This window comes from Balearica regulorum, chromosome 4, assembly GCF_011004875.1.
Source record: "Balearica regulorum gibbericeps isolate bBalReg1 chromosome 4, bBalReg1.pri, whole genome shotgun sequence".
Taxonomy (NCBI): domain Eukaryota; kingdom Metazoa; phylum Chordata; class Aves; order Gruiformes; family Gruidae; genus Balearica; species Balearica regulorum.
This window is the reverse complement of record NC_046187.1, coordinates 27785435-27812398: the sequence shown is the minus strand read 5'-3', so window position 1 is coordinate 27812398 and position 26964 is coordinate 27785435. Positions and strand designations below refer to the sequence as shown.

Sequence of the window (26964 nt, the reverse complement as noted above, 5' to 3'; positions counted from 1 at the left end):
TGCTGATGCATGCAAGGCCAAATTCCCTCTCGAGTGGGTTAGTGAGAGGGAGAGAAGTTGATCAAGTCTCTTTGGGGCACATTTGAGCTGAGCAGTGGCTGAGTCCAAAGGTATGCCCAGAAAGTGCCTGGTGGTTTAGATGAGCGACTTGTCCAAAAAAAAAAAAACCCAAGAAAAAAAAAGTCCTGGTCCCCTGCAGCTGGGTTTCCTTCCCACAAGAGGAAGGTGTGGGGTAGGGACTGGTGCCCTCTGGTACGAGAGCAGGGTGTGCCCAAGGCACGCCTAGAAACACATGGGGGTCCTCAGCTGAAACATAGCCAAAACACTGAAAAAATAGTTATTCAAGGTGCAGACCATGTCACTGCAATGCTTGCAAGTTGTATCATTGTGTTGTAGACCAGCCTGAAATGGAGGATAAATTCCTAAACCATGAACTCTGATGGCAAGTACTGTTTAAGGCTTCTCAGATATGATCGGCGAGGTCAGAGCATTGACTTTGCCACTCTGAGAAAGCTGTGATCTTCATTTTTCAGCGCTCGGCTGAGTTTGAGCCGCAGCTGTTCCCAGTGAAATTGTGCTTGATTTTGAGAAAAACGATGGTGAGACAAATCTGGAACAGAGAAGCATATTTGGACAGCGGAGCGCAGTGAGGAGTTGTGCTCACCCAGGTGGGATGACAAGAGAAAGTCAGTGACCCACGGGAGCCAGAGGTTGGAGGAGGAGTCGGCTGGCTGTACCCACCAGCATTGCCTCCTCTGCAGCAGGCACGGGCACGTTTTGATGATGGATGTGGTCATTAGATGTTTCAAGATTTGCTTTCATGGTACAACGTCACCGCTCGTTAAACCCAGTCCAGGTGAAGGAAAGGCAGTGGGAAATGGGAAAAAGAGCCTGTAATTAAATCTTGCTGGTTTTGGTAACTGGAAGTAGAATGAAACAATCGACTGTTTGGAAATGGATTCTGCAGTAGCTGGATGACAAATTACAGGACAGCCATGTCACCTTTAGCTGCACAGGCAAGACCACTTAAAAACCTATTTAAATTCTAAGAATTATATCTATATTGATTAGGAATTACAGTCAATTTAGTGGTTTCCTTATAGTAAAGTAAAAGTAAGCTGTTAATCTAAACTGCAGTAAGTGTTACAAACACATCCAATTTTGATTGAACTGTTACCGATGTAAACATATCATTATAATGAAATTAAAGGAGTAGCAGGAACTCTGGGATGAAGTTCTAGCCAGATCTCAGTGACAGTAAGATAATAGGTAAAAGTGCAGAAAGTATCGATCTTATGTGACTAATAGGCTGCTTAATAAAGGCAGAAAGACTTACACATTGAAGAACTGAAGATAAAAAATATTAATAGCAAACCTGAAGTGCTGCTTCAGTGCATCCTTGAAATATCACAAGATGTTGAAAAAGCTCATTTACAAATTAATATTCCTTTCATATTTACGAAGTATGAGAATCTAGTGTAGTATATCTGCTATTGGCACGTGGAACATTGAAACGATATAAATGAGACATAACTATATCAGGGAGGTTAAACATTTATATGTGAACATAGAGGAAGAATGTAGTTCTGTTTAGAGAGAGAGCAAAATACGGGTTTTTTCTTTCCTTCTCACTTAACGTCATAAATCATGTGTTTATGTCCCTCCATTTTTCCATTTGTAAGTTGGAGCTAATATTGCTGTGACATTTAAAAGGACTGTTCTGAGAAGAGTCATAAAGATAAGGGTGAATTCAGCTATTGGAGCGCTGCTACCATCTTAATTATGTATTTCTTCTCATTACATCTGATAGGATGTGAACGCTTGCTGTTTATTTTCTGCCTGTGAAAGGTATGCCCAGATCAAATTCAGATTTCTGCCGTGAGGATAACCCTGGGAGAAATGCTTCCAGCCTCCACATCCAGCAAGTGAGAGGTGAGGGGACCCTTATCCACTTGTAAATACCAGCGAACACTGCTCCAGGTTTCGTGATGCTGAGTGCGACCCAGCTGTAAGTCAGTCAGTCACAGCAAGACAATAACTGCGCTCAGAGGAAGCCATCAAAGACTTCCAAAAGAAACCTGCTCTGAGATGAAAGAGAAAATTATTATGGTAATCAACTTTGCTAAGAGAAAAGGAAAGCTGTTTCTCTTTGGGAAAATTTCCAGTGCTGAAGAAAGGGGGGAGAAGGCGGGGAGGGAACATGATAAGGTCTCACACATTCAATTGATTGTTCGCATCTAACAAAAATAGCCCCAGCCTGTTCCCATTGTCCTGCAGCTGCTGGCTTCATCACGCTCATTGTGCGTTTCCTCATGGCTGAGCAGCGCAGTTGCCCAGTTTCCTCTTCTTCATTTCCTAACAAGATCTGCGATGAACTGTAGGAAAAGCCAGCAATGCTTCAAAACGCCTTTCAAGTTTCGCTGGGGCCATCCAAAAACCCAGGCTAGCGTCTCATAGCAGAGCAACCAATTTCAGGCAAGCACTGGTGCAGGTATCTGGGTCCTGTCCTGAATCAGGATCCCATTGCTTGCGTATCTTTTTTTTTTTTTTTTTAATTCCTGGGGCACATTTGCATTTGTGTGTACTTCAAGCTTGCTCATTAGGTGACAGGAGAAGCTTCCTGCACTCAAGACCAAAAGATCTTAATCTTGGGAAAAGAATGCACACAAAGATGTGAACATAGTATTTAAAAGGTCTCCCTTGCCTCTGTGTATTTAACAGCAAGTGTTAATTCTCCGAGGAATCATTCCTCTACATGCAAGGCGGTTTTGGATAAAGAGCAAGGTGTGGGGGGTGTTTCACCTCATTCCTCCACTGGTCCTGGAACCATTTAAGGTGAAACATCAAATTGACCTGGTGTGGTAGGATTGGTCATACAACAAACCTGCCCAACCCTAGAAATCAAATTAGTGTTCCAAGAGTGGCATTTTCTCCATACAGAAGTTAAATGTCATAGCATCGTAACTGAACACCATAAGATGGCTGAAAAAATTCCTATGAACATTTTGGAGTCTATTAAACCCTCTTTTGCTGAATTTCTTTCTGTCTTTCATTCCATCCCCAGGAAACTGCAGAACACTTTTCTATACAGAATTTACAGATACCAATATTTTGCATCTATGCCCTCCTTCCAGCATGGATGCAAGATGCAAGCTCCTTCTCACGCCTCATGACGCTTTGTTTTCTTTAAGAAATGTTCCATTTATGCAGAAATAATTTCAGATGTTTCAAATAAAACCAGCTGAGGGAAAGATTTGCTCTTTCAATTGGTGTGTTGTTGTTATTCTTTACTATTTGTCAATACCTTAACTGTTCCACTGGATAAAATCAGCTTGAACAAAATCCTGTAGGTGAAACAGAATTAACTTGTGGTGACAGGTGCTAAATAAGAAGTCCAGACAGCTATGGTCCAATCTCAAGGCTACTGTGAAGCCCCCTACCCTGACACTTCATCAAAAAGTGGCCCTTCAACAGCATATTGCTGGCACCCAGATGTAGGTGACCCTTGCACGCAGATGAAGGAGAAAAGCTGTTTGGGAATAATCAGCAAAAGGGAAGAGCACCTGTGAAAGCATCCTCAGTAAAAAAAATATTTTTCCAGCCCCACTCCTCCCTCGGCAATCAGTCTGCTTCCTGGACGAGGGACCCGTTAGCCCTGGAAATCCACCCAAACAGATAAGCTACACTTCGGTTCACCTTATTTGCTGCCAGATCTTTGGTCTCAAAAACACTTAGTGCTCAACAACTCTTAATCCAAATGTCAGCCTTCTCCTCTCCCCTCCACTCAAATATTTCACACAGCTTGCAGCGAGGAAAACCTTTGCAGGCGTTTTCAGAGCTGCTCACGGCCCTCGCCGCAGACCTTTCCTGCTCCCGGTCTTTATTGCAGGCACTCGAGCCTTGAAACATTTGTTTGGACTTTTAAACAGGGATTTAATGACACATCAAGCCTCTAAGAAAAATTGAGAGGGTGAATAAATGCTTTTTGTGTTTTAAATAACAAAAAAGGAGCAAGGATAATATAAAGTAATGACAGTCTGTGAATTATCCATGACTTCAGGCAACATGTCACACAAAGCTCATTTGAGTACCTGGAACCCAAAAAACTAATCAGGGTCTTAAAATTACTGGTAGGCTCTATTTCAAAACTCTTTTTACTGTAGCTTGACCTAAATTCTCCAATAGTCACCAAAAAACCTCATTTGACTAGAGACAACATAAAATAAGCTTACTTCAAGTGCTGCTACTAATGCTCTGGCATGTATTTTAGCAGCTTTTCTAATATTTTTGTTCAACATCATAGCAATGTAATCATTCTCCCTGTATCAAGTCCCTTGAATTTTTACCTCCAAAGTAAAGCTGAATTTAGAAAAAATTGCATTAATTAGATAACAGAGAAAAACAAAGTAATTGTTATATCTACCTCATCAGGTATATGATTGTTTCAAACAGAGAATCATAGAATCGTTTAGGTTGGAAAAGACCTTTAAGATCATCAAGTCCAACCATTAACCTAGCACTGCCCAGTCCACCACTAAACCGTGTCCCTAAGCACCACATCTAAACATCTTTTAAATACCTCCAGGAATGGTGACTCAACCACTTCCCTGGACAGCCTCTTCCTGTGCTTGACACCCATTTCAGTGAAGAAATTTTCCCTCATATCCAACCTAAACCTCCCCCAGCACAACTTGAGCCCATTGCCTCTTGTCCTATCACTTGTTACTTGGGAGCACAGACCAACACCCACCTGGCTACAACCTCCTTTCAGGGAGCTGTAGAGAGCGATAAGGTCTCCCCTCAGCCTCCTTTTCTCCAGGCTAAACAACCCCAGTTCCCTCGGCCACTCCTCATCAGACTTGTGCTCTAGACCCCTCAACAGCTTCGTTGCCCTTCTTTGGACACGCTCCAGCACCTCAATGTCTTTCTTGTAGTGAGGGGCCCAAAACTGAACACAGCACTCAAAGTGCAGCCTCACCAGTCCTGCTGGCCACACTGATACAAGCCAGGATGCTGTTGGCCGCCTTGGCCACCTGGGCACACTGCTGGCTCATATTCAGCCGGCTGTAGACCAACACCCCCAGGTCCTTTTCCTCCAGGCAGCTTTCCAGCCACTCTGCCCCAAGCCTGTAGTGTTGCCTGGGGTTGTTGTGACCCAAGCGCAGGACCCAGCACTGAGCCTTGTTGAACCTCATACAGTTGGCCTTGGCCCATCGACCCAGCCTGTCCAGATCCCTCTGTAGAGCCTTCCTACCCTCAAGCAGATCAACACACCCTCCCAACTTGCTGTCATCTGCAAACTTACTGAGGGTGCACTCGATCCCCTTGTCCAGATAATTGATAAAGATATTAAAGTTTTTTACCCAGTGAAGTGTACGCCTGCGCAAGCCACGAGCAGCCAGTTTCTCCAGGAGAATGCTGTGGGAAACAATGTCAAAGGCTTTACTAAGTCCAGGTGGACAACATTCACAGCCTTTCCCCCATCCACATGCAATACTTCTTTAAGTTCAATTAAGAACAACAGAGGTCAATTTATATTGATTAAATGTGAGAAAAAAGATGACATTAAATAAATGGCAGGTCAGTTTCTACTGCATAAAAAGTGAACTGTGATGAATGTTTAGGCAAGGCATTTTCTTTTGAGTTTGCCAAAGCCTAGTTAAAGAAGAAAGCAAATTTGTTCAGTAGGCAATTCCTGTTGATCTTGAGAAATGTGGGTATAAGAGCAAGGATCAGGTGTGCAAATGAATAGAGCCTGTGGTTAAGTCCTGATGTGCATGGAGAGATACCATCCAGAGAAGTAATCCAGTATGACCTCCTCCTAATTACTTCTTTCTTGGATACTCCTTGGATTAAATTGTGCATTTGCTGTCCCTAAAAATCTCTAAATCCTTGCAGATAGTTTCCATTACTATGGCAACTGTTTTGAGAGGAGCTGGTGATACAATCAGAGACAACTGCCACCAGACAAACTAAATCAATCATTGTTTTATTAGTTTTGTTGGCTCCTTCATGCTCACGCACAGATCTAAAATAGGAAAACCAAGAGTCTGCTTGCGCCCCAGCCTGAGGCACTTTGCACCTCAAGTTGGATAGGCTTTATGTAATGAGAGGGACTGGGCTTTATATCCCACCAAAACCAGTCCCATCAGCTGTCTAAAAATATTGAGTCATCCAATAGACCACAATTTATTTAGTTTTCCTGCTACATCTTACTCCTCAGAGCATGCCAGGGTAAGCCTAAATAGGGCTGTTCTTGAGATTCCCAGCTAACCCTGCCTGAGCTAAGCCAGGCACTGGAAGCTGCTTTTGTATGGGAATGGTCCACAGCTGGGCATGTGCACAGCTGCCGTATTTTGGCACCTCACACTTGTCTCCATCAGGCTTAGGAAATGAAATCAGGAGGCTCCGGAGCGAGCTTCAAGGAAGATATCCCTTTTTAATGCTCTTACAGCTTGGCAATTACAAAACTCTCTTTGGAGATCAAAAATGTGGCTTTAAAATTTCTTAGGCCAACGGGGGATTTGAACAACATACTCCCAGTATCTCCAAAATGCCTTCAAGCAGGAGTTACCACAAGCACACTTCACATTTACCAAGGCAAGACTGTAGCCCACTCTGCTCTCTAAAAGACCAAGAGGAAAAAAAGCCCCGTCCTTAGGACAGGCAGGCAGCTGCTGACCTTCCTTGCAGCACTGAGAGGACACCCTGGAAACAAGAGTGATTCCAGATCTTTAAAAACAAACAAACAAACAAACAATTGTTTTTCCCCAAGGACTACCCTGTTCAGGGTTACTGTAATATTTTGCATCTGAACCAAAACTCAGGCAGGCTGACACCTGATTGTTCACTTCTTAGTTTCTTACAATTTTGTTCCTTTCCTTGCTCACATGCATGAGTGTTTAAAAGTAATTTCACAGTTCTTAGACAGGATACCTTCTGATATCTTACAGACTACCATCAATCTGTGGACCAAAGTCTGAGAAACATCTCAAATAAGATTCCCAACTCTGATGGGTACTGATTCACCCCGAGATGCAAAGCACCTACCCTGTCCCAGGCATCTGGGTTTCTCTCCATGGGACCTAGGAGTCAAGCACTGCAATTCCTGAAGGCATTTAGGCTGTTTCTTTGCTCCAACTCTATGACCATGACAAGAGACTTTTCAGCCCAAAAACTATTCTGGTTTTACTCACTTCTGCCTCCCCCAGGAGCACCAGAACTTTCTCAGGTGTATTTTGGAAGAATTAAGCACATCTGTCCTGATAACAGTTTGATGATGTTCTGAAACACTATAAATGCATTAGGGAACTACGCTACTGATGCTCTCCTTGCTAGCAGCAGCTCATCTTTTCACATCCTAAAACAACTTTTAAAATTTCTGCGCTGCCTTTTTGGGACTGAATTGAGAATTTTGTGTAGAGAGAAGCACTCGCCCGTTCTTCTGCAGGCTGCTAAATAAAGCCAAACCAAACATGCAGACCTTTGCAAAGACTCGCACAGCTGTATTCATACTTTGTATCAACAAAGAGGTTTTACTGATCGATTTTCCGTTCAGGTCTGCTGCAGATCCCTGCGATTACCAGTGCCACCTCCTGGTACCAAAACATACTGAGATCCAGCCATGAAGGAACGGTAGGATGAAGAAACACAAAATATCCCAATCCTGGCTTCCTGCTCAATTTTTGTTGTTCTCTACAGACTTTTATAAACAGCTCTTTATTTTACAGATAATCAAAGAGTTAAATGTTCTTGTAAGCCATAAATGGATGAAAGGACAGGGAAGCTGTCAAAGGCAAGAGGTTACAATGAATTTTCCTTTCCAGGGTACCCATAACAAAGCTGAACCCAAAACAGATATATGCTCATCAAAACAGCTGAAGCTGAACAAGAGAAAACTTGGGAGTTTAAAGTTTTATTCAGAAATGTCTGCATTCATTGCAGGACTGAGGAAATTCGTGCAGCATTTATGAACCTTGGATACAAACCCTGAGATTTTGATTGAAAATTTAAAAATGGGGGTTTTCCATGTCCCCACAGCTCGGGTATACAATTTACACCAATTTATCGAGGCAAATGAAAGGGAGGGAGACAAGGCTACAGGTTAGGACACAGCCGCTGGCAGGAGGCAGAACAACAGGACTCTGCTCAGGGCTCTGTCAATTTTCTGTGTCAATGTGACCAAAGATGTGCCATTTCTGCCCATAGCCAGTCAGATGTTGGCCTCAGGTACTGTCTACTTCAGTGTCCTTACCGCCCTCAAGCAAAACCACTTGAGCAGTTATTTCTGAGCCCCTCCACGGGTGCTGCTCGCCACCTGGGCTGCATCACACTTTTGCCAGCCTATTTGCAGCAACCAGCTCCCAAAAATGCAGATGAGGGGGAAAACCCAACATATATCCACAAAAGCAAACGATCTCAAAGTTGAAGCACAGGTTCTATTTTTTCGACGATACCTTCCCATCTCTTCTCTGTCCATCTCATGCAAAGCCTCACAGGAAGAGAAATCACAGCCTCGGGTCTGAAAAAGCAGAGGTCCTCTCCCTTTGCCCCCATATTAAATATATTTTTGCTAGTGCTGGGTTACCCAAAAGGCCTAGACGGCAGCAGAGCAGGTAGGCTTTCACTCCAGGAGAGGGCAGTGAAACACGGCTCAACTTGGCCAGGAAAGGGCAAATGCAACTTGACCAGCTCAGCAACACCTGCTTAGTCAACCCAAACGTTGACCTTGGTGGCACAAACCCAGGTAGATTCAACAGGCGGCGGCGTGAGTGGGGTTTCACGTGTTGCGAGCATCGTAAATTGATTTGGGTCACTATTTCCTAGGAAAAAAAATTACGCAATCGCTTGCTTGCTCTCTACCCATGGAGAGGAAAAAACGTCATTAGGAGGCGGTGTTCGCTTGCACTTAGGTTAATAGGTCTCATTTGTTCTGCCAGTGTGGAGGGAGGCAGAACCAATGGAAGAACTTGTAATTCTGCTTTGTAATTAAGATAATGTGACACGCCGGCCCTCAATCATATTTGCGGGTGCTGCAGTGTCCATGACACATCTTGGACAGACCGCAGCTGTGATTAAACATTTTTGATAACCCATAAATATAACATTAGTTGCCTCGGTTAGGTTTCTGATAACATCATTCATTTCAGATCATTCAATTAGTGCAGACAAAGGGGCTCTTTCCAGGAGACATAATGTCATTGTCTCTGGAAAGGAACGTACTTCCCAATGACTGTTTATCACTGTGTAATTACAGTGCTTTAGCAGCCATGCTCTATGTTACAAGGAGTCCTTCTTTGTGCCCAAGGATCCAGCAGTTCTTTGTTTTAATTTATTTTCCTCTTAAATACCTCCCGCTATTTAAGCAATAATTCCCTGTAAATCAATTGTTAGCAGCAGTTAATGACTGGTTGGTTAATTAATAGCTGAAAGCAAAGCTGAGGGTGTTCGCCGCTCTAAGAAACCAGCAGACGTTAACTGTGGGATTATTGCTAACATACCCTATAATCAATGACTCTCACAGCGACAGGGTAGCCTATGTATCATTTAAAGAAGGGACCGGCTGGGTTGCAATAGGTGGTGGCATTTGGGAAAATAGCCACCGACTTGTGGATTGAGCCACTTTGCAGAGCCTGTGTTTTCCTCGCGGCAAAGAGAGCGCTCGCGCATGGGACAGGCTACACGGGCACCGTGAAACCCGCGTGGGACGGCTGCGGCAGAGATGGGGCTGTCCCCGTGCTCCCCCGGCTGCCTCTGCCGGAGCTGTTTCTGCTCAGAGTCCCGCAGACCCCTCAGACTCATGCGGGGGGGTCAGCAAGACCCCAACTACTGAAATCAGAAGCTGTACCCTTGCCAGCAACACAGCAAAAAAAGCCTTGGATTTTTTTCCTGTGTCCGGATCTGATTATTCAGAGTATTTAGGGGTGTCTGTGTTCTGCTGGAGAGCTGCATTAAGATGTTTTTAATGCAACAGTCTGCTCTGCTGCTCTCTTCAAGGGACGGACTCTCAGATAATCTCTTTTCACAACATTCTCAATTAATATTTATATAAGCCTGTTTTGTCTCTTATCTTCCATGAAATAAGGTTTGGAGTGATGCTGCCATGGAGAAAGAAGGAGAGTCTAAAGCAGGCAGTAATTGATGTTCACAAAGAGAGTATGTGTAATGGACCAGCTGGCTTATTATGAACTAAAATACCGCAGTATCTTCAATACAGAGGATGGTAACGGAGAATAAATGTTGACATTTTCATGGTGAGCAATGCAAGACCATCAAATCAAACAATTTCTGGCATTTAGTCAAAGCAGTGCTAAAATGGAAACTTGAGAGATAAGAACATTTTTGCATTTTTTTTCCCCAAGTAGAAATGTGAGGCTGTAGGAAACCTCATGGCACGAGTTCCCCACACTGACACAGAGCCAAGGGTTCCCAACAGGCACCGTCTGACTTGTCTTAAGGAAAAAGAAAAAAAACCCAGCAAGGAGCATCCTTGCATGACTGTGCCAGCTCTTCTCACCCTGACGTTAAGTGGTAAATCAAGATAATTTCTGCTTGTTATCCTCTCCACAAGCAAAGAGAACAATTGCTCTCTGTCTCGTTCACAGCCACCACCTCTACGCTGGACGTCTGCTGCCATGTTATTCTCTTGGCCTTCTCTTTCCTAAAGGGAACAAACTCAATTCCCTCGGCATCCCCTCACAGTTTGTGCTTCCCGGTACATTCTGACTGCTTTCCCAGGATTTTCTCCACTTTCTCTTCATCTGCAGGAAAAGGTGACACCCACAACTGGAGGTGGATCCTCAAGTCTTTTACAAACATGCTGCTGCCTGGTTATTCACACTCCCACCCCCCAAAGTCTCTGCATCTCTCCTTCCCAGGCACGGCACTTTGGATTGTTCCCGATGGAATTTCATTTAAATATCTCGGAGTCCTTTCTCCAAGCTGTGAATATCATTTCAAATTCAGATCCTGGCCCCCTAGGACTTGCAGCGTCTCCTAATTGCGTCATCCACAGGTTGCATTTGTAACTGGGTATAAGACAAATTGCTGAATGACCTACTTGAAATATCCTCCCTGACAGTGATGCAGCGCTAGCTGTTGCTGTGGAGCTATTTTTCAACAGGCTATGCACCTACCCCATTGTAATTACATCTATACCATATTCCTTAGCCTGTCATATATGTCAAAAAGCGTTACTAAAAATCAAGCACTATTGCATTTGCTGCTTCCTCTTTATTCACTAGATAAGCTACTGTGACAAAGAAGAAAATTAGATTGATTTGACATCAACCATTCTTGACAAACCTATGTTTTCCTTTTTTCCCTCCCCTCCTTTTATTTTTTCAAAACCATATCAGCTGGCTACTTGCAAATTGATTGTTTAATGATTTGTTCCTGAATCTTTAAGGACCTAAGTTAGACTGACAGGTCTGTAATTCCCAGGGTCCTCCTTTTCCCCTCTTTAAAATATAATACACTGTGTTTGCCCTTCTCTTGTCTTCAGGGACCTCCTCTCTCCTCCAAGAGTTCTTAAAGATAATCACTAATGGCTCAGCAATTGCTTCAGAGAGGGCCTTAAGTACTCTGGGTGAATTCCATCAGGCCCTGCTGACTGGAGTACATCCATCTTATCTAAATATTCTTTAATCTATTCCCCTCCCCTTCCAGTCTGTACTTTTGCCTCCTTGTAAAAATTAAGTTTAGACAACTGGTTGTGTCCCCTGGTGACGGATACGCTTCATAATTCAAAGCAATTAAACATTCTTCAATATATCCTTTAATATTTACCAAGGTTTATATTTCCATTCTCCACATTACAATTCTAAAAAAATAAACTCAATGACCCCTATTCAGTGGCTGCTAAACCAAGACACTCTTAAGGACAAGATTCACGGCTGAGGGTGGAGCAGAAAGAGGAAATGTGACTAAAACATTGTGTTTTTTCATTCCGAACTTCAACATCCACTGACGGACCTGTGCTGATCACAATAACAGAGGTTTCCATTTCTCCCCAAGCTGTTCCTAAAACATAACTAGCACCTTCATACCTGGGAGTGCCCTGCAGCAGTGTCCGTGAGCCAAGCACTCCCCGTAATGAACAGCTATGGCACTCTGAATTTGGGAAACTGCTAGGGCTTTTGTCTAGATGTGCTCTAAATTACAACATACTAAGCCCATGTGTTGGTTGGTTGTTTTTAAATAAAACATCAAGACCTGCAAAAAGTCATGGTGGGTTTTCCATGTAAATACTATATGGGGGGAAATCCACTTCCTCTGCTCCAGGGGGCCTACAGGAAAGCTGGGGAGGGCATGTAGTGACAGGACAAGAGGTAATGGGTTCAAGCTGAAGGAGGGTCGATTTAGATTAGATATTAGGAAGAAATTCTTTACTGTGAGGGCGGTGAGGCACTGGAACAGGTTGCCCAGAGAGGTTGTGGAGGCCCCATCCCTGGAAGTGTTTAAGGCCAGGTTGGATGAGGCTTTGGGCAACCTGGTCTAGTGGAGGGTGTCCCTGCCCACAGCAGGGGGGGTGAAACTAGATGATCTTTGAAGTCCCTTCCTACCCAAACCATTCTATGATTCTGTGCTCTCTCAGCCACCTGATGTTGTAGTACCCAGTGGGAAGAAAACTCAGGTTTCCATCTGTGATAGCCATACAGAACAATCTTTACTGCTGTCTTTATTAAAGTCTTTTTTTGCCCACCTTTTTCCTCAGTAGTTCACAGTCATTACAGAGCTCAGTGACAGAGCTTGCATACCAAGGCTTTCTCTAAAGTCAGGTGTTGGTACAGTCAACATCCTCAGGTTTGTTTTCATTATCAGTTCAAGAGCTTTTTGCCAGAATAAAAGCTATTTCATAACAGCAATTACTTTTTAGAGGTCTGCAGGTTTAAGCCTCACCCCATTCCTAACAAGTCAAAATGATTGCGAGAAATCATCTTTTAAATGAAGAGCACTTTGCTCAAGTGGGTTTGACAAAAAGCTAGCAAGAAGCAGGAGAAAGCTGGAGAAACGATGAAGTCTCTCTTGTCCTCTCTATCTCCACCACATGACTGAGTCTTGCAATGCACACTTTCTATTTGACCCTGCTAGGCCTAGATTACTAAGCAGTGTTGTTCGTGGCTTGAAACCCTGTTGACAACTCTCATATGAGAATTTACCCACAGCGAACCCGATATTTGTGACTCATCTGCAAGCATCCTCTTCACCTGATGCCGGATACAAAGAGTATGTTAGCGTATGAATTAGGATAGGGTATGGGGTTGCTCACTTCCTTGCCTTCTTTCTCTGTGTCTAGAGGAATATTTAAGATTTGTCCTCAAGCACTTCTGCTTCTCAGTTTCATGTGTGCATTTAAGGCTTTAAACTCAAGGTCCAGCTACAACAAAGTCTGAATTTCAGTGTATCCTTACCAGCAATTGCCATGTGTTTGGGGAACAAGGCAGCCCAAAAAAAAACTAGGATAAAGCTTGTGATGGCTCAGAATAAGTGTTATCATTTGAAGGGGTCTGTCTCTGGAAATGCACATTTGGAGGACATAGGTAAAACAAAAATTTAATCCTTCTTCCAAAAAGCTTTTCCTCTACAGAAAGAATGACACTGACATTTGGAATGAGAGCCGGTTTAAGAATTTTCTAACTACTTTTTTTTCATCAAAAAAGTACGATGAGTCAAAACTGACGCTTTTTGCAGTAATGTTGGTTTTGATGAAAGTCTCACTGACAGCATTGCTGAGGTCTAGAACAGAAATTACATGAAATTCAAAAAGGGAGAGGCACACCACAGAGCTGACAATTGCCAGTTGGAAGGACATTCACCCAAGACACAAGATACTCCCATTTGCACTTCTAATTATCCACATCCTATTATGAATACAATGATCATCAGACCTACCTTCTGACAGACAGAAGATTTTCAAAACCCCCAACAGTAGACTCACTGCCACTTAAATCAAAATAGATTGGAAATTCTCCTGTCTCAAATATTGTCCTATGGCAAACTCAACTTTTGAGCAATTTTTGAAAGAATTAACTACCAGATACAACTTTCCCATAATGCCTCAGACTTACTTTCTCATTTCCTTCTTGGTGTGGAAACAGCACTCTTGGGTTCCCCAGCTGGGACAGTTGGCTGAGATCTGTTCTCTGCTGCTTGCGTTGAACAATTACTATGTTCATCTGTGTTTTATGGACTTGGAAAAATCATATGAGAGGAGTCATTTTTTGTCTCATGAATCTCCTATACCTCATCTGATATACAAACATAAATGCTGCTTAAATGGCCTTTTTGTCTGCATTTTGCTGCCATCCTTCTTTCTTACCCCATCCTTGTTCTTTCTACTATTATTTCAGACATTTTACTTCGAAAGACCCTCACCAGTCTAAAAGTGTTCATTTTTTAGATTGAAGAATCTGTCCAACCTACACTCAGGTTATTATCTCTGGATTTTGCATTTTTATAATCTATTCGAGGATGACTGCATTTTCATGCCTAATTTTAAACTCCTACTTGTAATTTGGTCTTCTGTGATAAAACCCACTTCATAACTCCGTGAGTGAGAAGATTATAAACAATATGCTCTCCCATTGCCATCTTCCCCAAAGTTCAGTAACTCAGCAGGCCAACTTCAGCAGTAAGCTTCAACTTGTGAATTTTCCAGTCCTTGAAGCACTGAAGGAGCCAAGACTATAAATCAGCTTCAGAATGACTTGATAACGGCCTATCGAACTGACAGGTTGGCCGTAACCAAATGTTGAGTCAGTTTAGAAGCATTCATGATTTTTTTCCCTGGTCTAGAAAAGCAGTAAACTTTTGAATCAAGGTTTTCACAATAAGTATCAGTAACTGTGTTGGGTTTGTGTGGCAAGGTTTTGGTAGCGGGGGGGCTACAGGGGTGGCTTCTGTGAGAAGCTGCTAGAAGCTTCCCCTGTGTCTGATAGAGCCAATGCCAGCCGGCTCCAAGAAGGACCCGCTGCTGGCCAAGGCCAAGCCAATCAGCACCTCTGTGATAACATATTTAAGAAAGAGAAAAACAGTTAGACAGAGCTTTTGCAGCCAGAGAGAAGAGTGAGAAGATGTAAGAAACTCTGCAGACACCAAGGTCAGTGAAGAAGGAGGGGGAGGAGGTGCTCCAGGCGCCGGAGCAGAGATCCCCCTGCAGCCCATGGTGAAGACCATGGTGAGGCAGGCTGTCCCCCTGCAGGCCATGGAGGAAGGATGAGGGGGTGTAGAGATTCCACCTGCAGCCCGTGGAGGACCCCACGCCAGAGCAGGTGGAGGCACCTGAAGGAGGCTGTGGCCCATGGGAAGCCCGCGCTGGAGCAAGCTCCTGGCAGGACCTGTGGACCCATGGAGAGAGGAGCCCACACCAGAGCAGGTTTGCTGGCAGGACTTGTGACCCCGTGGGGGACCCCACGCTGGAGCAGTCTGCTCCTGAAGGTCTGCACCCACTGGGAGAGACCCACGCTGGAGAAGTTCGTGAAGGACTGTAGCCCGTGGGAGAGTCTCACGTTGGAGAAGTTCATGAAGGACTGTCTCCCGTGAGAGGGACTCCATGTTGGAGCAGGGGAACGATGAGAGGAGTCCTCCCCCTGAGGATGAAGAAGCGGCAGAAACACCGTGTGATGAACTGACCGTAACCCCCATTCCCCGTCCCCCTGTGCTGCTGGGGGCTGCGGACGTTGAAGCCGGGAGTGAAGTTGAGCCCGGGAAGATGGGAGGGGTGGGGGGAGGTGTTTTAAGAGTTGATTTTATTTCTCATTCCTCTACTCTGTTTTGCCTAGTAATAAATTAGATGAATTCCCTCTCTCAGTTCAATCTGTTTTGCTCGTGATGATAATTAGTGAGTGATCTCTCCCTGTCCTTATCTCGACCCATAAGCTTTTCATTGTACTTTTTCTCCCCTGTCTAGAGAAGGAGGGGAGTGATAGAGCGGCTCTGGTGGGCACCTGGCCCCCAGCCAGGGTCAACCCACCACAGTAACAAAATCAATCTCACTGGAATTAGGAACTTATCAGTGTTTATTAATATATTTAGAGAGCATTGTTATTTCTGGGAAAGTAAAGATGCCCATGGAGCTTTTCTCCCCACTGAAGACTCCCAAGACAGGCCCCTTATCTTCTCTGCATGAATTTGCTCATCAGCAAGAGAGGGTAAAACTGGACTATTCTCATTGTCTTTGGTAAACAGCTCTGCTTTACTGATATTTTTTTCGTGCTACGCTTCCAGTCCTTAGGAACAGTAAATTTTCCAGTAGAATAAATTCCCTACTACTGCATGAAGGATTCAGAGCTTTCCATTGAGCTGCTCAATAACTGTTTGTTTTTTTTTTTAAAAAAAAAAAGGTGGGAGACTCACTGTTGTCTTTATCGGAAAGAAGAAAGTATAGCCCTTGGATCAGGCAGCTGTCCATGACATCCAATTATTTGTTTTCATTGCAGAAAAAAAAAAAAAGAAAAGAAAAGAAAATTAGCTACATTGATTCACGCATTGATTGCTGGCTGAGGTTTCATTTTGGGTTACCTCTGGGACTGTAGCATCAGCAGGAGCTGTTACTTAGTCATGAGCGCGTTACACAGCAAGTAGCCGGATCAGTCAGCGTGAGGAGCACTGCTTTTTTCTGGTCTCTCGGTTGTGCGAGGTGGAAACTTGGCTCCCCCAATCACAGGCTGCCACCGCAGAGGACACATAACTCACTCCTACAGCAGCTACTACAGCCTTTATTATATGGTCCCCCAAAATGAAAACAGCCTGTAGATCTTGGCTGTGGGATCTTGGAACTTAATATTATCCAAAATACAATTCTAGCAGGTCACCTTAACACTGCTTTTTAAGCTTCTCCGAAACTGGGACATTTTTAACTGTATCTTGAAAATAATCTATCTATAAAATGAGCTCCTGATTACAAAGCTCTTATTATAATATGATCGCATAATAAAGCTGCGATCATGCTCAGCTTCCCCTTGTGCCGGAAGCCCTGTAATGGAGGGATAGCACCCTTTCTCAAGTAGTAGTTATACAAAAACATGATTAAAAAAATACAGTATAATAAGCCATCGGGAAGAACGGAACAATTCTGGGTCAAGCCAGAAGAAAACATCAGAGCAGGCCAGAAAGTCACAGTTAGCTTGTACACCAGCTAACACTGTTTTCAGCCAGAAAATAACACTAAACAATCTCTTCCTATTTAAAAGTTACCTCACTGAAAGTGAGTTTGTTATTGTTTGTAAAACATACTGTAATTAGTCACTGATACTGCATTCTGACAATCACTACTTTTCTGTATCTCAAACTAATCATCAATGATTACAGTCACACCTGAGCAAAAATCTGAATTCCTATGCAAAAGGGAATTTCCGTATGCTTGATTAAAATGACTTTAAAATACAAATTCTAATGCAAAGTCAACATTTTTTCAACTTGTTAATTTTGACTGAAACAAAATGTTTCAGTTGTGTATGTTGAGGCAAATCAAAATGTGTTGCTTTGGCTTCCTTTAAAGTGACACAGCATTTCTGCACGGCCGAACAGTGCCTCCCTGAGTTGTGGTTTCCATGTCCTCCGCATCCTCTCCCACAGTGGAGCTTCCCATGCAAAATGTATTTCCCATGGTGCAGCTTAGACCTCAGATAAAGACTTATGGTAGCTTAGTTCTCACCAGGAGGTTTCCCAGGCCCGCTCCCCCCCCCCCCCCCAAAAAAAAAAAAAAAAGAGGGCACTAATGAAACTGCAGGATACAGCTAAACCAGCCTGCTACACCCACTGTTTTGTTTCAAGAAGTACAGGTACGGCACGCTTTGGGGACCTGCGGTGGGAAAAAACTGAGCACACAACACACATCACCCAGAAAGCATTTTAGGGGTGGTACAAGTCAATGCTGAACTCACTCAAAATACAGTATTTTGGTTCTGAGCTACAAACGTGAATGGCTCAGTCTGTGCTAACCCCATGGCAAATGAAAGATTTGCTTTGCATTTTCCTTTCTGGAAAGCCAGAACTCTTTCTTTGTAAAAGTTTGATCACGGAAGAACTACATCTCAACATGAAATTCCTAAAGAACAGTATTTACAAGCAAATGATGGGACTGGGTGAGCCTAGTAGCTGCTACTCAGCTGTTAAAATACCCAGTAACAGTAATTTTTCATAACCAGAACAATAATGTTGAGTACAAGAGGGCCAAACCGATGGCAGACAATTGAGTGAGGTGGCACCAGCTCATAGTCCCTTACACAGCCTCTCCTTTGTAAAGCAAAGATTTTTTTTTAATTTTTTTTCCTCCAAGTGAACACCTTTCCCTTGAAATATTCACACTCCATAAGACCATCCTTGGCTCTCCCAGATATCCCTAGTGACATCACTCTCCCCTGGCACTGCATCGCTCTTACAGAAGATCTCACAGTCAGCATGCTGAGGCTAAGTAACACCGTCATCTTTTCTAGCTGGCAAAAGGTAGCCGCCACCCCGGAGTCTGAAGCAGTATTTTTCCACTTGATGAGCTGCACACAGTGCATCGCCCACAGCAGCTCTTTTGAACATCCCGTCCCCCGGGACAGAGATGCTCACAGGGTACCACCTCACCCATTCCTCCTCCTCCTCCTCCACGCTTGGCTGAGCGGAGCCAAGGGACAACCACGGCGAAATGGGGGAGCTGCGGTATAGGTATAGCACCACTGTGCCTCAGCACCACGTTACCCTCCAAATTGAAGGGAAAATAAACAAGAGTAGCACAGCGCATCTTAATCTTCACCGCTGGTCGTGACAGCTTTACTCAATTTTAGTCAGCTATCAAGTAATCAGCATGAATTAAGCAGCAGAAGGAAGGACTGCACCAGGATCTAATAAAGCAGTGGGCGCTGGAGCGCTCCAGGGAATCACTGCACAGCTCCCTCTCTTCCTCATTACCACCACGGGTTCCCCGCCGCTGCCATCAGACAGCATCTCTGGGCAGCTCCTGTCCACCAGCTCCTCCTGCCTCGCCTATCGCCAGGTTTCAGAAAGAGCTGTCGGTCCAGCTTGTCTCTGCAGGATGGTTATGCGTGCACGCCTGCCTGTCTTTATCTGCTTTGAAGAGTCTAATAAGGCTCAAAATTGTTATGAAGTCCCAGCAAGTCCCTCCTGCACCTTTAACCAAGAGCAGTGCCTGCACTCGATCAGTGCTCCCGATCCCTCCTGTACTCCACCAGCTGTGACAGACGCGGCGGGACGCATGGTCTCTTTGCAAGGCCAAAGGCGATTTCTCCTTTGTAAGTCCCAGAGGAAAGGAGCAGCCTCAGACACACTTCATTCTGTGCTTGCGCTTCTCAGAAAAATCAGTAGCAGCTTTTAAAGGACTTCGGTCTCAGAGGTCACGTCAGTTCCAGCCTTCACGTATGGAGGGATGCAATAAGGAGGGGCTTGTTATTAATGGCTAGGACCTCCCTCTGGTCAGAGATTGACTTTCAGCCCCAAATTCTGGGTTTTGCACGTTGTGCTACCCGTGAGGGTACTGACAGATGCAAACTTCCAAGCACATCATCAGGGCATGAATTAGGATAGGTCTCCTGAAATCTCTGACTTTAACTGCATTTTATCACTGCCATTAAACTGCCGCATATGGGCTGTAATCTGCAGTCATTTCATCTACCTGTACATACAAGGCAAACGGTTAATGGCTCCTTCATAAATCCCGATGGCCAGGCGGTAAGCAGGCTACAGACACAGACTCTGCTAATTAAGTCGAGTACAAACCTTCTCTTTATGACACTAATAAATAACTATTGCCCTGGGAACAGGACTGAAAGCACATGATGGAAAAGGTTCAGGCTAGAAGAGGACGTCTAGAGGAAAGCAAGCTTCAGTGCAAGGCGGTTGTTCCTCATGGCTGCGGTATCTTACCTTATGCAGGACGATCCTGGCCCATGTTAACTGGTTAGAAAAAAAAGATTTAGCTAGATTATGGTCAAATTTATCTTGAAAGGGATGGAAAACACTTCTGCAAAATCTGAGGGACATGCAAACAGCCTTTAATTATGGATCATTACAAAATTACCCTGATCCAAGACCCTAACTTTTTTTTTTTTCTCCAACCATTATTTGCCTCCTCCTACCTGAAACACCTCCACACCTCAGCAACTCCCTCTTGAAGCTCTTTGCAATATCTCGAGAAATTCAAATCCCTGCTCTTAGAGGAAAATAGTTTCTAATTAAGCATACCGTGTGGGTGTGAATGAAGCTGGGCCCACTTCTTGCCTCACTGATGTCAACAGAAAAATGTTTTTCTTTTTTACCGTGAGTGTCAGCAGAGGCAGGGGCACTGGGGTGTTGCTCCTAGACATGGTTTTGAAAGAACAGAGGTCCATCAGTACCAGCAACTAACACGTTTTTTCTTTAGGTTTGGTGAAACAACCTGAAGTTTCCTAAATTTCAGACTTCGGATCCAGACTTGACTGGGAGGGCGTGCGCTGGAGAGCCAGGAGAGCCTCGCCGGAGGTCAGAGCGCGCCCACTGGGCAACAGCTAGCCAAGAAGCTGGGTTGTTCGTGTAAACGTTAGCTACTTACGGGTCCACTCTGGATGTGAGCATCAGGGAAGAGAATCTTAAAAATCTTCCTCTGCACCACATCAGAGGATGATTTTGTGGGTTTTGAATCAAATTTAAGTATTCAGGGAATGCTACATGGCATTTTTGTGGCAAAATAGGTTATTTTGGAGACTGAAAGTCTACCTAAGTATTTTTCAAATATATTCCTTTGTTGATCTGAGGACCAAATTGAAAAGATAATCCTATATTTCCTCATTTTTCTTTCTCTTATAATCCTTCCACAGAAACATCCAAAAAATAAAAGCAAGCATTGTAAGTGCAGACAAACGGATAGACACAAATCTTGCCAACATCACAACATAATACAGAAAGGTGAAGATTGAGCACGCTTTCCTTTCATCTAGGTGGCAATCCCCTCAGGCCAGAGCAGCTCTGGATGGTGTTCAAGCTCCTGATGATCTGATCTCCATCTCCCCAGTTCCGCCCCCCCCATCTTCTTCCACACTACTAACACAGCTCCCTGTGCGGCTCGAGCAGCGCGGCAGCATTTTGAACCAGCGTGGTTGCAGGTTACGTTTGGTAGTAACTCCTCAGAAAATACCTGTATGGAAAACAGGAGGAGAAAAAAATAATGAGCTGAAAGTTTTGCCTGACACCGCTAGGAACCGCATAGTTTGTTTGTCTGAGATAACCTAGCTTTACAACAGCACGATGGATCCCGGTGGTGGTAGAAGAGAGGTTCTGCCTCTACTCCAGATAAGCCTCCTGCACTGCATGTAAGAAAACTGAGTGTGCTGATGGATTATAGCACCTCATATTCCATTTAAATTCTCAGTTATGAACACTAGTTATTTTTGCAACAGTAGCTGGTAAAGTTAGGGCCTGTGTGAAATAGGAAGAAATGAGAAATTTATTATATTTCAGTAACACGAAATTACATTTTTCTTGTAGAGCTACAGGGACTCTCAGGGGAAAAAAAATAAAAAAAATTGGTAACTGATCTCTGGAGGTCCATCCCGTCCTATATGCTCGAAAGTTCATATTCCTGCACCTAACAATATATTTTCCTTCAGAGCTTAACTTGCCTGGAGATGGGAAGAAGTGATCTGGTTTTTCATTTTGATGAGGCTAGCACTTCTCAAAGTTCACCTATGAATAATGTCGGCAGGGAGACGTGCATCTAGCTGATTCAGAAGACACATTTGTGTCAAAATCCATCTCTCCTGATTTTCACTGAAGTTCTTCGATACGCTATGGTACGTCACAAGATTGAAATTAATGCATTTCATAGCTCTTATCTCCCCCAACTCCCACCTTCCCTATAACTACATTTCCATCCTTTTTTTGCAGAAATACCTGAGGCTGCTTTTGTTTTTCTTAACACAGACTCAGGGTAATTTGAAGACTTCTCTCTTGGACTTGTTTCCCCACAAGCCATAGCTCATCAGCATGGCAGCATCTCCCCTGCACAAAAGCGGCTCTGGGGCCTTTCAGGTGCTGAGTTTCCCAGCAGAAGAGAGTGGTGCCAAGACAGTATTTTCCTGCAATAATTATGCTTCCCTCCCCCCCGCCCCCCGCAAGGTAAACATGTCACATCAAGTGCTCTCATTTAAGGCTCAGCTGGGTTTTTGGAAATTAAAAATAAAAATATATGTTTTCCCTTGTCTGTAATGGGCACCATGGCTTATTTTTTTTATTATCACAGGGCATAGTTAGGCACTTTTTAAAATCCCGCAAATGAGAGACTAATCACCTTCAGGAATACCACTGAAATTGTGGCTCCAGCTGTTTTAACTTCCTACTCAGCCCCTTGGAGGAGTGATTAAAGCCAAAGTCTGAGTGATTTAGATGCATGTCTTAAAGGTATTCCTTCCCCCAGCTGCCATCCTAGCAAACATTATTTTTCTTGCAGGAAAGGCAGCAGACCAGGCTGCGTGACCATCCTTTAGCCACCCTGGTTCACAGTCCTGATGTGATGCAAACCCGGGATCACGGGGTTTATACTGTGTTGGCAGTGCCTGAAAAGTAGGTATATTTTCTTCCCCCACCCCTAGGAGAGGGGCAAAGTAGGGGCAGATGGCCAGGAGGTGCTGAAGGGAAATCTGCCACCGGTTCTGGTAAAACTTGAGGTGGAAAGCCCTACCCCTGAACCGCATGTTCTCATTAAACTAAACAGGGAACCCCTTCTCCTTTCTAGCCCCCGTGCGACACAAGAGGACCTCCAGAAAGGGTGAGCGTTGGAGGCAAAGCATCCTTTAACCTTCAGGTTCTCAGCAGCCATCAGCGTGGCTGTTGGTGCGCTGGAACCAATTACCTATGTTTACGTGGCATTTCATACTGACTGCTTGAACTCCACAGTATATAATGTTCCTTACATTAATACTTCTTACTAGAGTAAGTTGAAGGATACAAGTGGAATAAAATACGTTTTTTACTAGAAGAATATTTTTTTCATGTGTAAGGGTGAGCCTTACATACAGCATAGAAATGCGATGATGATGTATGAAAAAGGAACAAAGCTATTGATAGCAAAGGACAAAAGTTTTTTTATGTTAACTGAACGGCATTGTTCCTCAGACTTATTTAAAACTGAACCAGTTCTATCTGGCTTAAAGAGTCCTCCAATACTATGTTTCTGTATCATGCCAGGAAAGATTTGCTGTGCCCCTGGGATAGGAGCTGGACTCCTACGGATGTCACGCAGGAAAGCAGAATAATGAGTATAATGGGACAAACAAGAGAGAAAAAGAACAGAGGCTTTCTCCAACACTTGCTTTTTTAAAAAAAAAAACTAAATTTGAATTTTAGTTACATAGAAGTGTGGAACAGATCTTGTTTTGTCTCAGATTTTTTGTCTTTGCCCTTGTCATAGCAGAATGGCTGGGCTTTGCCTGTTTGCTGCCTTCAGTCAGTATAGGACATAACGAGTACTAGAAATCCCATGCATGAACTTGGGGGTATGGAGGTTGACATACCAGATTAATCTTGCCAGCTGAAGCACTTCAAATAATCACTAGTGTTGCTGAATTCTTATTCAGCTTAAACTTCAACAAGGTGACTACTGGTTTGCCACACTAACACCAGTGTTGTAGAGTTACACACAAAACAGGTCCCCACCCCGCTCTCCCTATGCCCGAGCAGCCCCCAACCTGAGATGCAATCTGTCAAGCTGATCTGGGAGGAGAAATTTGCCCCGAGCACAGATGAAGTTACTTTGTCTCTTTGGTAAAGGATAATTTTTTTTTTTCCTCCTTCCTGAAAAAAGATTCATTTCCTATAAAAATAAATGCGGAGGGAGGTCTTGGGCTGGGATATTTCAGAGCCTGAGTAATACAGATTCCCCATGCAATAGGATCTAGGCCCCTTGGGAGGTTTTGAAGACCACAGGCTTGCTGTCAGCGCTAGCCCAGAAACAGCCACACAAAGCATTGCTGAAGACCATGAGGTTTCTTTGGTCCTGCAGTGAATTTTAAAGAGGAAGAAGGGTCTGGGGAAAGGAAAGAAATGACAAAATGGGGGCAGCTTGTCAGTTGTGAGAGCTCTACCTGAGGATGCCCAAGTGACCCTCAGACAAGCCTGATTTCCTGAAAGCAAAGAAGGGTGTAGAGACAGAGATGATGTAAGGAACCAGCAGAGGAATGGAGGCTAGTCCCTGTTTCAGCATCCCAAGAAAACACAAGGAGATCTTTGAGACTCAGTAACACGCCTCATTATTTCTCATCCTAACAAAAGTTTTATCATGTCAGCAAAATGATTTATGGTATATGACATGCAAAATTTTGATCTGATAAAATAGCCCAAATATTACAGTGGTGATTTGATCTAAAGTAGCATAAAACAGAGACAACCCACTCATGAATCACTTAATTTTTTCTTTACGCAGAGCTCTTTTTTCATCACCCTGATTTTCCCAGAGGATGCAGCACGCATGCACCGATGTACGTCCTTGTCATTGTATCCCTTGTGCCAGGCGTCAGCTCTGTGAGAAAACCTTCACCACCCCGCGTAGCTGCCTGGTGCAAAAATGCTGCGTCACGTACGGCCCCCCCACTTAAACCTTCTGGGTCTGAAGCTATTCAGGGGTTTTCCACTGAAATGCTGGAGAGGAATGAAATTTAACTCTGGCAGAGAGTCTCTCTCTCTCTCTTTTGGCATTAGTCCTTCCCAATTTGTAGCTTCCCGCTCTCTCTTTTTCCCTCTCTAGGGGGGAAAAATAGCCCAAACTACTTGCACAGAAGTTTAGCCATTGAATAAAATTTCACAGCTTGCTACAGGTTTCACAGAATGACTCAAAGAGCCTATTAATTTGCTTTTCAGATTTTGTAGGTTTAAAAAAGAAATGTCTAGCAAATCCTACAATCCTTCTACAGAGCCCTGCTGGTTATATTCCTCTTGGAAGCAAGTCTTTCTGTTCCTCTCCTCAGCTAGAAACCCACCACCTCCTCCATCTTAATTTAGATTTTACTTCTGAGGGAGCAACACGAGATGCACCACGGCTTCCTCGAGGGGCTGCACGCTGGTCCTCGTGAACAGCGGCACAGCATGAAATCTCTAGTGCCCAGAGACAACGCGAGACGAGCCACACGCAATGTTGGAGGGAGATGCGCTCCCTCCCTTGCACAGACCCCTTGGGTCTCTCAATTTCCTTTGTTCGAGCTCAGGACCAGCACAGCCTTATTTTTAGCTCAGGTGCCCCATCAAAACTAGACCAAGCAAACACAGAAGGTTCATCCAGTTTTGCAATGAACTTAATTTTACTTTAGACAGAGGGAGGAGAACCAGCTTGTGAGTCTCTGAAAAACGCTGATTAAATATAACTCGCTCCATAATGATTTGTTGCCATCTCTTGACAAAGATGATCTGGTACTTGCAACTTCCACTGAATTTCATTCCTATTGTAGCTGAACTTGGGGGAAATGACAGGGGAAGGATATTAATACATCTTGGGGCTGAGAGCTATTTTTCAAGTGAGACAGAAGCAATGCGTGTTTTGAACACCTCATACTTCAGTGAAATCCAATTTTCTGTCACAGGTTTCACACTGAAGCAAGAACACGCTTGGAAGTTAGAGCCTGGGATGCTAAGTGGCGTCTCTAAACTGCACAGGAGATGAATGCTTCCTGTGCCTTTGTTGCTTGCAAACGTACCCTTCGGTCTGCAGTGGGAGCGAGCTTTAGCTGTTGGTGCAAGGCTTTGTGCTCAGGGGGCTTTGCACAGAATCCAGATTGAAGCTTACAGTTCCCCATGAAGGCTGAAGAAAGTGGCTGTGAATTCCCATGCTTGAGCGACTCAGGAATAACGCACACCTTCAAACATTAAGAAGGTAGGACATCTCTGCTGAGACAACAGCTCATGAAGGCAGGCTCGGCCTTCAGCTAATATAAGCTCTGGCCAATAAATTTCTGCGTTTAGCCCTTGGAAAACCCTCCATGCCACATCCGCGTGCGAGCCCCAGTTGGCCCCGAGGGAGACGTGCACAAACAAGAGCCAAGGGGTGGATGGAGGGAGCCCACATTGGTGGGTTACAAACTTGAATTGTTTGGGATGGGAAAGCAGCCTGCAATCTTTTGACCAAATTTGTCCTGGCAAAGAGCATGATAACAACAACATCCCTCTTAAAAGGATAAAGGCAAGTCCCAGCGCTGAGGTTGGTGGGATCTCCAAATTCTTTGCAGCTTAATCACAGCAAAGCAGTCAGCCACGAGGGTAGTTCCTAAAGGTTATGTGCCGAACGTGCTGGCCTTGCAATACAGCAAACCTACAGCTATTTATTATTTCCTGGCTGTTCGGTGGACGCAAGACCACGGTGGCGGCAGCAGGACACATTGAAGGCATTAGTGGAAGGAGTCCCATTGCCCTCCCATTGAGGGCAGTTCCTTAGGGCAGAGGTCTCTGCTTCTTGGACTGAAATATTTCATTAACTTCAGCTGAATTAGATATAGTTAAACCCTCAGATTGTGTCCAGAAGAAGTAATATGCATTTTACCTCCTGCCCATTTCACCAATATAAACAAATTAGAGATACACTTTCAGCATGTCATAAACTACTCCTGGCTTAAATTTATGCAGTCTTAATAGCACTGCATTTAGAATAAAGTGAGATAAGCACAGTTAGAAAATAAGGCTTTTGCTCTCCTGGAAACAAAATATATTATTTTGTCACTACTAAATAATGAGAACATTAGTACAAAACATCAGGAAACATTTAATAGGATATAAGCAGAGGATTTAGTAAAAAGAATACGTAATGGCAAATTTTTTCTGTCCAGGAAAAAAGAGCTTGGGAGAAGCCATGCCACACCAGAGACCAGTGCACGGCCCTGGTTGTCACTTCTGACTCTCCACCCCAGGAACCACGTACAAGCACAAAAGTCTGTTCCTTAAAATAGGGTCAGTGACCTGAATGCAGGAGCTGCTGGAGCTTGAAGCTTTGTTTTATTAATCAGT

The 26964-nt window shown here is 44.0% G+C and overlaps 1 long non-coding RNA gene across 1 annotated transcript in view; it reads left to right on the top strand.

Moving 5' to 3' along the window:
* The first annotated feature begins 15005 nt into the window (after positions 1 to 15005).
* LOC142601704 (uncharacterized) overlaps positions 15006 to 26964 on the top strand; it is a 129837-nt gene continuing 117878 nt past the window's right edge. The window contains exon 1 of the long non-coding RNA XR_012835268.1: positions 15006 to 15125. This is a non-coding gene — a long non-coding RNA (uncharacterized LOC142601704). The remainder of the gene's footprint in view (positions 15126 to 26964) is intronic.